This window comes from Fistularia commersonii, chromosome 24 (assembly GCF_037954325.1).
Source record: "Fistularia commersonii isolate RoL2024-O1a breed Wild chromosome 24, RoL_Fcom_v1.0, whole genome shotgun sequence".
NCBI lineage: Eukaryota > Metazoa > Chordata > Actinopteri > Syngnathiformes > Fistulariidae > Fistularia > Fistularia commersonii.
In genome coordinates, this window is record NC_141307.1 from 6,272,975 (window position 1) to 6,285,727 (window position 12,753).

The 12,753-nt window shown below is 46.5% G+C and overlaps 1 protein-coding gene across 4 annotated transcripts in view; it reads left to right on the forward strand.

The window, feature by feature from the left end:
- The first annotated feature begins 436 nt into the window (after window positions 1-436).
- fam49al (family with sequence similarity 49 member A, like) overlaps window positions 437-12,753 on the forward strand; it is a 31,931-nt gene continuing 19,614 nt past the window's right edge. For all 4 annotated transcript variants that reach the window (XM_086171495.1, XM_086171494.1, XM_086171498.1 and 1 more), the window contains exon 1: window positions 437-812. The gene's annotated coding sequence lies outside the window, so the exon portion shown is untranslated. The remainder of the gene's footprint in view (window positions 813-12,753) is intronic.

Below are 12,753 nucleotides of genomic sequence, written 5' to 3' on the forward strand. Positions count from 1 at the left end.
CACCTTCAATCTCACGCTGCCTTCCACCGCAAACATGAGCTTCCTTCCTTTCCAAAGCAGAGCAGCAAAACGGCGCTCTCCTTCACCCACACAGCTAACCAAAATACCCTGCTGCACATCCTTACTCACCATGATTCACTTTCACACTGTGTGGACAGAAAAAGTCATTCTGCTGCTGAAAACAATGTCAAACACAATACCAGACACACAAACACACACACACACATACAAACACACACACACACACACACACACACACACATAAAGTAGTGCCCCCTCCTCTTTTTGCCAGCAGGCTAGTTGGAGATGTTAGTCAAAGGGGGAGGGGGTGTTGTGAGGACATGCCGTGTGTGTGTGTGTGTGTGTGTGTGTGTGTGTGTGCTGGGGGTCTTTGTGAGCGAAAGAGGTGGGAGGAGAAGGGGAGGGAGGGGAACCAGCAGCTGCTGATTTGAGTGCAGCGAGAGAGAGAGCGAGAGAGCGAGCGGAGGGAGGGCAGTGTGGCGTGAGGCAGTGCGTGTGCTTCGTGTTTAGGTGAATCCACAGCCCTCTGGCTCACAAGGATAAAGGATCCTCTCAGAGGACGAGGAAGAAAAGCACCACGAGGACTTCTTCCCCTCTTTCCCTAACCTGTCCTCTTTCTTCCGCTTCACATCTCACCAGCTCCCCGCGTTTGTCATTTGGCTATTTTTCTTGCCCTTTGTCCTTCTCTTTTGTTCCACGCATCCATCTCTTTTCCCAACTCGGTCCAGAAAGAAGGAAGGAAGGAAGAGCCGAGGCTGAGACATCGCCCTCCACTCCTGCGCAGCCGGCCGGTAAGATAATTCCTCCTCGTATCCATCTCTCCCTGTTGCTCCATCCCTTCAGCGCCGGTGAGAGTAGGAAGGGACCGGTTAGTCCCACCCTGCGCCTCGGAGGGAGGCTGAGACTGCTGGAGCGAAACGCAGAGGAGGATGGATGTAGGTTAGACCCTAGATGACTAGATGAACGCTGGTGGTTGACTGGTTTGTTTCTAAGGGAATTCTAACTGTTCAAGTGGGTGAACCTGCAGGACTGGAGTCGGGGGGGTGGGGGGGGGCATGTTGGCCGATATGGCCTGAGCACATTAGATACCGTGGGGCTGGTCAGCTGGGGCTTGTCCTCTTTCTCCGCAGTGTTCAGCAGAGTCACGGCCACCGTCTCCTAGAACACCTCAGCGAGGTTCTCTTCCTCCTCTATGTCAGGAGAACACGGAAATCAATGACGCCCGTGATTTCCGTGTTCATGTATATTTTCAACCGACAAAAGGGGGTTTAGTTGAACATCATGTGCGACCTAGAACCACAATCTACATGTATCACGTCGATGCACCGGAGAGCTCCGGGCACAATGAAAGAAGAAAAATGCCCCCTTTCCACGTCCGTCATCACACTCATCATATCGGTCACGGCTCACATAGGCCGACGCTGCAATACAGAGGTGTTCCGGGTGCAGGAGGTGCACATGTTTCAGCCGCCTCTGCAGACAGCCTGCTAAAAACAATAGCCCCAGATCGCACCGCTGATCAGGAGGGGTCGGGTGCATGAGACCAGCGTGGAAAACAGGGAGGGGGGCCGGGAAGGAACGAGGGAGGGAGCGAGAAAAATCTGAATGGAGGGATGAATGAATGAGGGATTGGGGGTTTCTTTTTTTTTGCCTCATCTCTCCAAATGTGAGAAGATTTGCTACCCCCCCCCCCCCCCACACACACACACACACAGTGAAATGGTGGGTGAGATGGGTGCCGGGGAGGGGTTGGGGGGGCAGGAAGGTTGAAACCGCCGCGCTGTCGTTTGGTTCTGCTGGTCATCTTTTGTGCTATCAGTGTAAAGAATGAGAGACACTGAAGATCAGCAGCAAAGAGCCACTGAAAGATCTGTTGTCCCCCCCAAATGTACTGATGGCATTGGAAGTTTTGGATATACAATGTTGATGTTCATAATCCAAAAAAACAAATGATATAGTTGCTGTGTAATTTATGATTACACACACAGACACACTCCTTCAAAGGAGGTCGGCATCTCACGGCACGCATCACACGATGTGGTTAACATTTCCACAGAGCTGTCCGTGCATTCCATCCATGTTCACACACACACACACACACACACACACACACACACACACACACACACACACACACACACACAGACTCATATATTTGCTCCCATGTTTCACCGTGTGTGTGTCTGTGAGCAGAAGAGGAAATGCACAAAATGTTTTCTGCTATTGCAAATGTGCACTTGTGGCAATTAATGTGTGTGTGAGATCATGACCTATTTTACATGTATGCACAAAGAGCAAGGTGCACTGTACATGGTATGCTCTGAATGCCTGTGTATGTGTGTGTGTGTGTGTGTGTGTGTATGTGTGTGTGTGTGTGTGTGTGTGTGTGTGTGTGTGTGTTTGTGTATGTGTGTGTGTGTGTAGGTTTTTTTTCTGCTCAAGATGGAATGGTGGCTGCTATGGTATTTACTCCGCTGTTGCTAGGACACTCCCTTTGAACATTTCAACCGAGCATTTTCATTGGTTCGCCGTGATGATGCAAGATTCCCTCACCCGAAATCTTTCCTGACTGCCCATAGAAACATGCTTTTCCTCCTTCTCTCCTCCTCGCTCGCTCCATCCCCAGCGCTCTTCGGCTCACCGCCCCACCTTCGTCTGACTCTGTGTCCATTCATCTGCCCCGCTGTGTTATTAACTTGGGAATTAATTCCCGCTGTCATTAATTCCTTCCCTCCGAGCCCTCCAGTCTCAGCCGTCTTGACGTGTTCCTTCGCTTCCTTCTCGTTCATCCGGTCAAAACGCTTGCCGCAAAGTGCTGCTGACAGTGTGCGGCGGTGTCATCACAATTGCCCCCGTCCTGCTGTCTCGCAGACACTAGCAGACTTCCAAAGAGGTGCAACACGTCTCGTTTGTTTTCTTTAATTTCTCCCAATCAGATGCCTTCTTTTTACTCCGTGCATCACCTTGGATCTCTCACGCTCCAGCCCCTTGTTGTTGTTATGGCAGCAGAATATTTCCCATGATGACGTGTAATTCACATCGTACAGGTGTGCAACATCAGGGATTGGGGATATTAGTTATGGCATGCGTTGGGACTGGGAGCAGACGAGGGCTATTTGAGGTGAAAGAGTAGTGGAGGGAAATAGGAAAAGGGAGGAGAACATGGATATTGTCTTGATGCTACGTCGCTACCGGTAGTCAGTTGATATGTAATCACCTTTTGTAAAACTAGCATTAGCATAGCTTAAACCAGGAACCAGTGCCAGATGATACAAAAAAAATGGAGATCGTTCATTTAAATACACATATATACACACATCTGCATGAATTAGGATAGATTTATCTGGATTTAGTTTCCCCATGTAACTTATCATAAGGCATATTTACATTAATGATATTGTAGTCATTTCCTCATAGTTTTGAGTATATTTCGGTCATTTCTGTCAAGGCAAGGTTTAAAAGTGACTACTTGCCAAATCACTTGTGGCAAACTCATCACAGAAGAAATTGACCAATGTATGATCTGGATGAGGAAGTTAAAATTATGAATCACAATTTTTAACAAAGAAATCTGTGTTGCGTCCGGACAGTGGTTGTTATTTATGGCTGGCCCTGAACCTCCGCCGACAGAATAACTAACACAGAAAATTTGTGTGGCTCCAACGTGTCACGGTTCCTGGCTGAAAAGTGTTTGGTCAAAACATTTTGACAATCAGTAAATGCTAATATGACAGGCAGCAACTGGGTTTTACTGCCTCAAGTGTTGCATCCGAATGAAAGTTGAAACATTTGGACATGCGCCGCTGCTCACAGGAAACCCGATAGTACAACCAGCTATCTTACAAGCGAATGAGAACGGCAGATTATTACCGCATCCCTCAGCTCAGAAAGATTATTAGAATATAGGCAGAATACCATGTAGCACTCTGATCACAATATACAATCCATATGGTCCACTGATTTCCTCAGAATGTTAGACAATCCTTGTTTTATCTCCATCTTGTTTGTTAGAAAGCCCCATCTGTCCAAGAGTGACATTTGCCATCCAAACATCTGTCACTGACTTCTTGCCGCCGATTTGGCTTTTGGGGGAACCCGGTCGGACCGGCTCCGCCGTTAAGTGTAAATAATTTGGGGAATTTCAGATATGATCCCTTCTTTACCTGGTAATCCCGTGGTTTAATCCAGCAGTGTGGGCAAGCAGAGATTAATCCGCGAGAGCACAAATGATCCTGTTACACGGGCGCATGGTGGAAGAGCAGAAGATCCTGGGTGATGAGGATGGCTTTGGATAAAGGATGGAGAATTTATCGAAGGGGTGGAGGGATTCACGACAAGCGCGATTGATTGAAAATACGTCTTTCCTGAGAACGTAGTGTGGCAATGTGGATGTACAAAGACAAAATAAGCAGCGTGGAGGTCTGCTACTATTTCTCCTGATCTGAATGACTGCAAAGACGGCAAATGAATCCCTAGAAGACTTCAATTCAACTAATCTCTGTAGTTGGGAGCACAGCCCGCCCACCAATTACTTGTGCGACGTTTCTTGTCTAAATAATAGACATGAACGTGGCAGCTGCAGCTGTTTGGTTTGATCTGGGAAGCCATCGTTTAACATTAATAATGGATGGCCTAAAATACTGCAGAGACACCGGAGTAAGTGTAAATAACCAGATACCAGCGAAAAACGCTGACTGCTAATCGCGAGGGAACGCCTCCGATCTCACCTGCACAGAATAAGATTTGTCACGCGGGTAATTTTTCTACCTGCAAGCTTCAGTCGCAGCTAGAAAGGAGGTCGGCCGGGGCTGTCAAACTCTTATTGTGTGTTGAATTACGTGTTGACGTTTGTTCTTTAACCATGACGCTGTCATGAAGAAGAGAAGAAAAAACATTGCAGTTGACATGGCGACTGACCGTAAATATGCACGCTTCTAATGCTGGCAGTTTGGGTCAATTTTTTTCAACAGTGTGTACTCGGACGAAGTTCGATAAAAATAATCTTTGCAACCCGACGAGAAACCCTTAGCAACACGGCGTCCTCGTGCTTGCTGCTTGTGTTAAAGCTCGAATCCACCACCATTTTGCTGTTTTCATTTCAGTCGGATCCTAGCTGGTTATCCTTCAACGTCATTAACCAGGATTGAAAACCTAGGATCCTTGGAAATCCTAGGAATCATAGGATATGAAGTTAGTTGGTCTGAAAGAGGAGAATCCAGAGAATAGGGTTAGATGGAGATGGTTGATTCCCTGTGGCGACCTCTGAAAGAAAAAGCCGAAAGGAGAAGAAGATATCCATTCATGTCAAATACGAGAAACATATTTCTAATTCCATTGTAGTTTATGGTGGTCTGCAAATTTGATGACTGACACCAGCAAAAATAACTTGAAAGCTTTGATAACATTTGAAGGGTGCAGTTCGTCCAGTGTGTTATGTGACCATTATAATTTTATTTACCAGTATTATCACTCACACGTGTGGGCAGTTGAGGTTCACCCTCTGCCTCTGAAACATAACGGTCGTGTCGGAAGTTTTGGTTTTCATTTGACATCCGATCAACTGTCTCTCTCTACCAAAACTCACTGGAGCTTCTACTTCTTTTAAACTTTATCACCCACTTTGTCATGGTTACTGGCCTGCCACTCACGGCATTTTAACGGTCGCTCCCTGTTGAAAATGTGAAACCTGCGGTTTGAAACCTAAGCCTGACGGCCATCTGCCACGGTCAGCTGTTTTTTTTTTTTTATGACCGTCCTCCCCCCTTCACAACAACAGCCCCCAGTCCAAACAGTCTGTTAAAAATCCGGACAAAAATACCTGCCCCGAAACAAGAAGAAAATCCTTAGATGGGGAAAAAAAGAAAATTGAAAAAAACCCTGATTTGAAAACTTGCCTCACAATCGGTATGATAATATAAGTGCGTGAGGTGTGACAGACCCCGGATGTGGGAACCAGCGGATATACGGCGGTCTACGACGCGTCCCTTGGCGTTTTTAAAAAGACGATATCACATGCAATAAGATGGAGGACCCTCTCCTGCCATTTTTGCTTTTCCTCTAACCAAACGTGACACCGCTTCCCTCTGGAGATAAAAGAGGAGTGGGTGAATCGGTTTACCCCGGATCCGCTCCGAGGACTTCTTACGGCATCGAGGTCCGTTTGTTTGTCAGTCAGATCAATCGCTGCCGCTGACTTCAGTGGAGGGCCCGAATTCCCACCCCGTGGTCACATGCAAGATCAATATCTCCAGTTGGTGGGGGGAAGGTGCTGATGGAAGGCTTAGGAGAGATGAGGAGGAGAGCAAGAGAAACACCAAGGATGTATGAAATGAAGAGGGAAATGATTTACTTAGAAACGGCATCTAAGTGGATGTTACGGGTCACGGGGTTGGAAATAAACCTAGGCTAACAAAGAGGACTCTAACCCGCAGGTAATTTGACATATCACATCCCGGTGTCCATAGACCGGAGGTCCAAGAGAGTCAAGTCTCCCAGCTCTTTTGGTCAGTTCTTCCCTGCTGCATCAGATCAGATGCATCTGACAATTGACAATTTACCCGCAGCATTATGTCATGATTCTGATATCAGTCATAGGGACACGCAGATTTTCTGCAAAGAAAGCAAAAAAATAGGGAACCCGCCAAATTGATTGTGCAAGTAATTATTGCACAAACAAAACCATTTGCAAACATTTCATCATTGTTAGGTGTTTACTTGACCGATAGCTGGAACAGATAATTCCCAGTGTGAAAACCATGCAACCTGCTCAAACTGACTCCGACATTCAGGCTTTCAAATACGATCTATTCTTTGGGAAACACGACTTTGTGATCTTCCGCGAAGCTTCGCACAAGCTGAGATTTTCGTGTATAAAACATCTAATTTGATGTGTTTTGTCAGTGCGATGAAAACGCCCGCTAAATCCCCTGCCAACTCAGTAAAACATCAACAGCTGCAGTTGTCCGTCCATGCTACTGATAGCATTTTAAAAAGATAATCATGTCCAAAGCTGCATTTCTATTGACTGGTTTTGTCTGGAATGGGTCAAAATTGTGGAGGGGCCTTAGGGAGACAGCAGCGAGAACACTGAGCAAACAGCTGAGACCCCATGAGCACTCAGGACAGCAGTCAAATGTGCAAAAATATAGAATTCAAAATTCATCAGTCATCATTATTAGGGAAAATACCAAAAATAATTATGACTGGAATGTTGTGAGATGCGGCCCATCCATGACGGACATGGAAGTAGAAGATTTGATGATACTGCCAAAAATTCAGCATTTCTCTTTGAGAAAAAGCCATGTTAGTTGCTTTTAATTGAGCCATTCAAAGTGTGTAAATTTGGAGTGTTCAGCCTCCTGGGCTCTATATTTCTCCAGTCCTTTGCGCATGGACCCAAACAAATACCCGCTAATATTTCCAGCCCGAGACCAAGAGCGTTTATTTGTTCGACTTATCTTATTTGGATTTCTTTTTCGTTGTTCGTTGTTGCATTGAACGGTAAAGAAAGAATCTGAAAGTCGCTTTAAAATACACCTCCAATTTCCGCTGCTGCCGTCACACCCCCGCAGGACGAGCTAAGAACGTAGTGCTGCGTCCTCAGCCGTGTGAGATCCTCTGCAGCGCGGCGTGATGGAGCACCTCCTCCTTCAAGGACACGGCTGTCGATGTAGGACTTGGATACACGGGGCCAGATTTAGAATTGAGGTCAGAGGTCACCTCATTCATTCATTCTCCGCATGTACAACACAGATTACAGCATCTGATATTTAGCTATATACTTATAAATAGCACATACATTTTTTTTTAGTTAGATACTTTGTCCTCGGGAAAGGCTGGCTCAGGTAACTATGTGTGTGATGTGAGATAACTGTGACCACAGGAAAATAGGAAATAAGCTGAAATCAGTTTCAGTGAGAATTTCCATGTAGGGAAAACGCCTATGATCGTTTTGCTGAGCATCAAAAATCATGTCGATATCCCCCGCTTAACAGAAACGCTCATTCAAACCTAAGAGACAATCTTGATTTAAACAAAGCCGGCTCTTCATCTCTGATTTTGACCCAGAAAACTGGTCCAAACCACTTCAGGTTCATTGGTCTCATTTCTGAGACCCTCACAACATGTTGGATGAAAAGAGAACTAAATAATGCTTAAGAGGGTTCCTTTATTCCTTCAATTTCTTTGTTCCTTGACACTTCCTCATCATCCACCGAGGAATCAAATCGCACTTGGAAAACAAACCAATGTGTCACTGAATTGATATAGAAGTGTGAAACTGAGTCAGACACACCCTTTCGTGTGGTATCAGGAGATTTAACAAGCCACTTGTTGTCCTGCTTGTATTGTTTTGGGTCTGATTAGACTGCGCGGCGCATTGGGATGAAATATGCTCATCCAGACATCTTCCTCCTTTACAACTCAACTTGAAACAATTGATCTGACGTCTCGTCTGGCGGTCGTGTCGTGGCCCTGGATCGCGTTGCCACTGCTCCCCTTCGCCGATTGCAGAAATATTCCGGGCTGCTTGGAGGAACAAATGTTTTACCAACATTGTGGTTGATAGAAAACAGAGGCACGCGACAACACGAAGAACGCAAAACAAATCAAACTTTATGTAAAGTGACGACTTGAAATTTCTCCTAGGCGATGGTGGATCACGCCAAAAATGCAGAGGAGGGATTCCTGTTGAATTACCAGAAAACCCAGGTCCGACTCTTGCCATATCCCAAACACAAAACTTTCTAAGAATTCGATATAAACAGAGAACAACTATGAAGCAAGGGCACGTATTCAACAAGAACAAACAACCATTACTCTTCCACATAGAGCACGACCGGATGGACCTAGATACAGGAGGTGGTCGGCGCCATTTCCACGAGAGGGGGGAACACACAACTGACAAACACAAACAACGACATAAAAGGCTATGAAGTATTAAATGGATTTTTCGATAACACTTGAACAGCAGCCCGCCATCAGGGATATTAAATATAATAATTTCAGTGACGCATAAAGGGATCGAACGCAGCTTGCTCCGGGCCGTCTCCGTCATCCCCATGACGGGCAACACTTTGGATCGTCCTGATGATGTCCGGAACACAAAAATGCTCCCTTTTTCCTCAACGGCACCTTTTTGCCACAGAAGGGACCCGTCGACGGCATGGAACATTACGAAGAGCTAAGCACCTCCACCCCGTCTGCCCAGTTTCACGGTCAGCGCGTGAAACCAATTGTTGCCGCCCCCAAAGCCGCAAAGATATAGGACGTGTGCGTTCACGATCGTCACACTATTATCGGGAGATGCTCCAACATCACGGCTTCATCTTCATATCTGCTTGTCTGCAGTTTGGCAACAATCTTCTTTTTCAGCTGTTCCCTTCGGGGGTCACCGCAGCAGATCATCTTCTTCCATCTAAACCTCTTCCCTCACGCCAACTAACTTCACGTCCTCTTTCACTCCACCCATGATTCTCTCCTGACTCTCTCCAAAAGCAACTCACATGTACCGTCCCTCCGACAGACTTGTTCCTGACCCTGTCCATCCTCACCACGCCAAAATACTGACCACGTCTTCACAAGGTGAGCATACCTTGATACAAGAGTTGGACTCTCCTCTAAAGTGCATTTCAGATTAAACCGCTTATCTGTTCGGACGCAGAGAAGGCGGCCTGAAGCGGCCCAGACGGTTTGCACTATCAGACACCAAGAATTCCTCTGAAATGTGGCTTTATCTATTTTTCAATGTCACCAAAACAGAAAGAGAGAAAGTGAGCGAATCGCAGCAGCATTGGTTAAATGCCAGCCGGACAAATGCGCCGCTCCCTCCTCGTCTCATTTTCGTTTCAGATCGCATTTCTTGCTGGTGTCAAGTGTAAAACATCAATTGGTTGCTGCTGCTGCTGCAAAAAAAAAAAAGGAGGGCGAGAGTGAACGGAGGCATCAATCTAAAAAAGTAACGCGTGCAGCCGCTGCACAAACAGAGATGGAAAAGGCCACGATGGAGAGATAGAGAGAGAGAGAGAGAGTGGAGGAATGGGATGAAGGAGAGTTGAAGGAGAGAGGAGAATGAGAGGAGACAGTGAGACACCAGAGCTTAGCTGTGCCTTTATTTGCTGCATCTTTGGAGGAGAGCTCTTTGCCGGTCCATCCGTCGTCCACTCCTCTCTGCCCTCCTCTCTATCAGACATACACTTCCACTACATGAATTTGATTTGATGAATGCAAATCGCATTCATTTATTTCAATTTTAAGCTGATTTGGGCTGATCCGGTTTGGCCGGTGAGCACAGGCATCTGCACATTGCTCAGTCAATACACGCATGCGTTATTGACATAAAAACAAAAACAACACACACACTCACAAAATCTGTCACCCGCAACTGCACTGACTTCTTCTCTAACTGAAAATAACAATATGCATGCACACACAGCTTTTCATTCTCATGCACACGTTCATGTTTGTCGACTACTGCGCTGCAGCAACTCTCACGTCCAGTGTTGAATTTGGGGAAACAACAGGTTTTGTTTATCTTCCTTTTTTTAATTTTTTCCGAATACACTCGGGAACTGGAATAGGAAATCGGTCCCCGTGACCTCTCCGACACACAAACGCACACTGCATCGCAAACCCCTGGCAGCGCATTCAGACCTCTCCAGCATTTCCCTTTGACAGGAGCTAACTGACGTCCCACGTCGCAAAATAAAGCAAGCTCACTCCCCCGTCTCTGTCCTGAAGTGCAAAGAGGAAAACTGCTCTTCAAAAATCGGGGATGTAATTTCGCCAACGCTCCCTTTTTTTTTTTTAAAGGTTCAAAAAGCCCCCGAGTCAAACTCTCTGCTAATCAAATATTAATGACTACATTAAATATGGGACTTATTAATCTCTGCGGTGGCGCAGAGAGAGAAGAGCAGCAATGCTACCCGGATTTTTGTACACGGACAAACAGGGCAATGAAACACATGCAAATGCGGCACAAACATTGAAGCGCTTGGCGCGTGTTACCCCTCACAGTATCAACACCGCGACCGGCAGACGTGGGGGCTCTACTCTTTATCCACTTCTGAGCTAATAAGCCTGGAAATCCCTCAGTTGCTGCCCCACTTCTTTATTGCATTTGAAAAATGATCGCACTCCCTTTTTCCTCTGTCAGCCTTGCAGCGCAGTCACAATGCTCATTTGCAAACGGCCCTTTCAAAAGACACTGGACTCGGAGAGTGTGTGTTTGCGTGTGTGTGTGTGTATGTGTGTGTGTGTACTGATCTTTACCACGCTCATTCTATTTCTATATCTCTTTGGCTCGTTGTCCGTCCTCCACTCTCGCTCTCAGCTAACCTGCTTTTATTCTCTGTCTCTCCTCACCTAATAGAAGGAAATGATGTATCTATCATTGTGCATGGATGTGTGTGAGTGTGTGTATGTGTGTGTGTGAGAACCCGATGAAGCAAATTGGCTGTAGCAGTCCAGCGACCACCAATCCTAAAAGATGGTCTCGCTTGGTCCGATACTGCCACCTCCCATTTACCTCCTCTGCATTCCACGTGTCCTTCCTACGGTCAATTGTCTCTCCCCCAAGCGTTGGCTTCACTGTCACATCCCTGCATTGCTTTCATTTCCTCCCCTCAGTTCTCGCATCGCTGGCCTGTCTCGTAACACAGAAGCTTTCCTCCGCTGGACGGGCGACTTCATCATTGATCAGATGTTAAAGTCTTTTACACGGCCAAAGGTTTACCTGATCGTCTCTGGTGCTTAGTCCGCTCTGAGGCCATTTCTCTCGCCACACGTGAGCCGGCTGCAGCCCCGGTGATCACCGGGAGGAATATGCCAAGGACAAAGCAGGGAACCAGAGGGGTCAGAAAGGTTTCCAGTAAGAGGATGAGTAAATGGGAGACATAAAGGAGGGCCTTCGAGGGGGTGACAGAGAGTTGTGTGTTAACTGAACGGACAAAAAGGGCTGTAAAAAGACAAAGGAGCAACAAGGAAGAGTGGAAATCAAAATGCGGCTTTTTCACAGATGGGTCAGATACACAGATGTCTCCCTACAAGGACTTTGTGATCTCTGGCTGCTCCCTCAAAATTCTTTGGTCAGTTTTGTTGAAACATTCTGGCTTGTTTCGTTTGTCTACCCGCTGGAGTTGATCAGTATTCAGTTCCCTTCAATCCGTAGCAGCAAAGATATTTCCACCTTTGACCGCAGCAGGAACACAACACGGTGGTCGACAACTCGCCTTTCTTTTGTTTACCCGCATCTCCTTGTAATGTCACCTCCTCTGCAAAATCCCACCCACCTGTTTTCTTCATTCTACTTTGAGGATTACAAGTTCGCCGCGGAGGAGATTCCCCCCAAAACTATTCATCCACCGAGAGATTTCACACTAGAACCAAGATGGCGGTTCATGAGAAAAACCCTCACACAAATGAGCCAATAAACTTGAAGGGAATTGTCGGTGAGGACATTCTGGGTGTGGAAGAAAGCAAACGGTTAATGTCTCTGTTTTTACTTGTTGCGCATTAACAAAGAGCTTTCAGGCCATTTGCATATTCAGTTTTTCCTTCAGGATTCCTCCTCATTTGTGCAAAGCGGACCGGGTTCACATTATGCAGAGAAACGAACTCGTGAAGCAAAAGGTGATGCTTTTTGTCCAGAGCTGCTGTCCAATTAGCCTTGACAGATCTAAAGTCTCCAGGCAAAAAGCGGAGGTGCTGATATTGATGATCGTCCGGCGTCGCAGT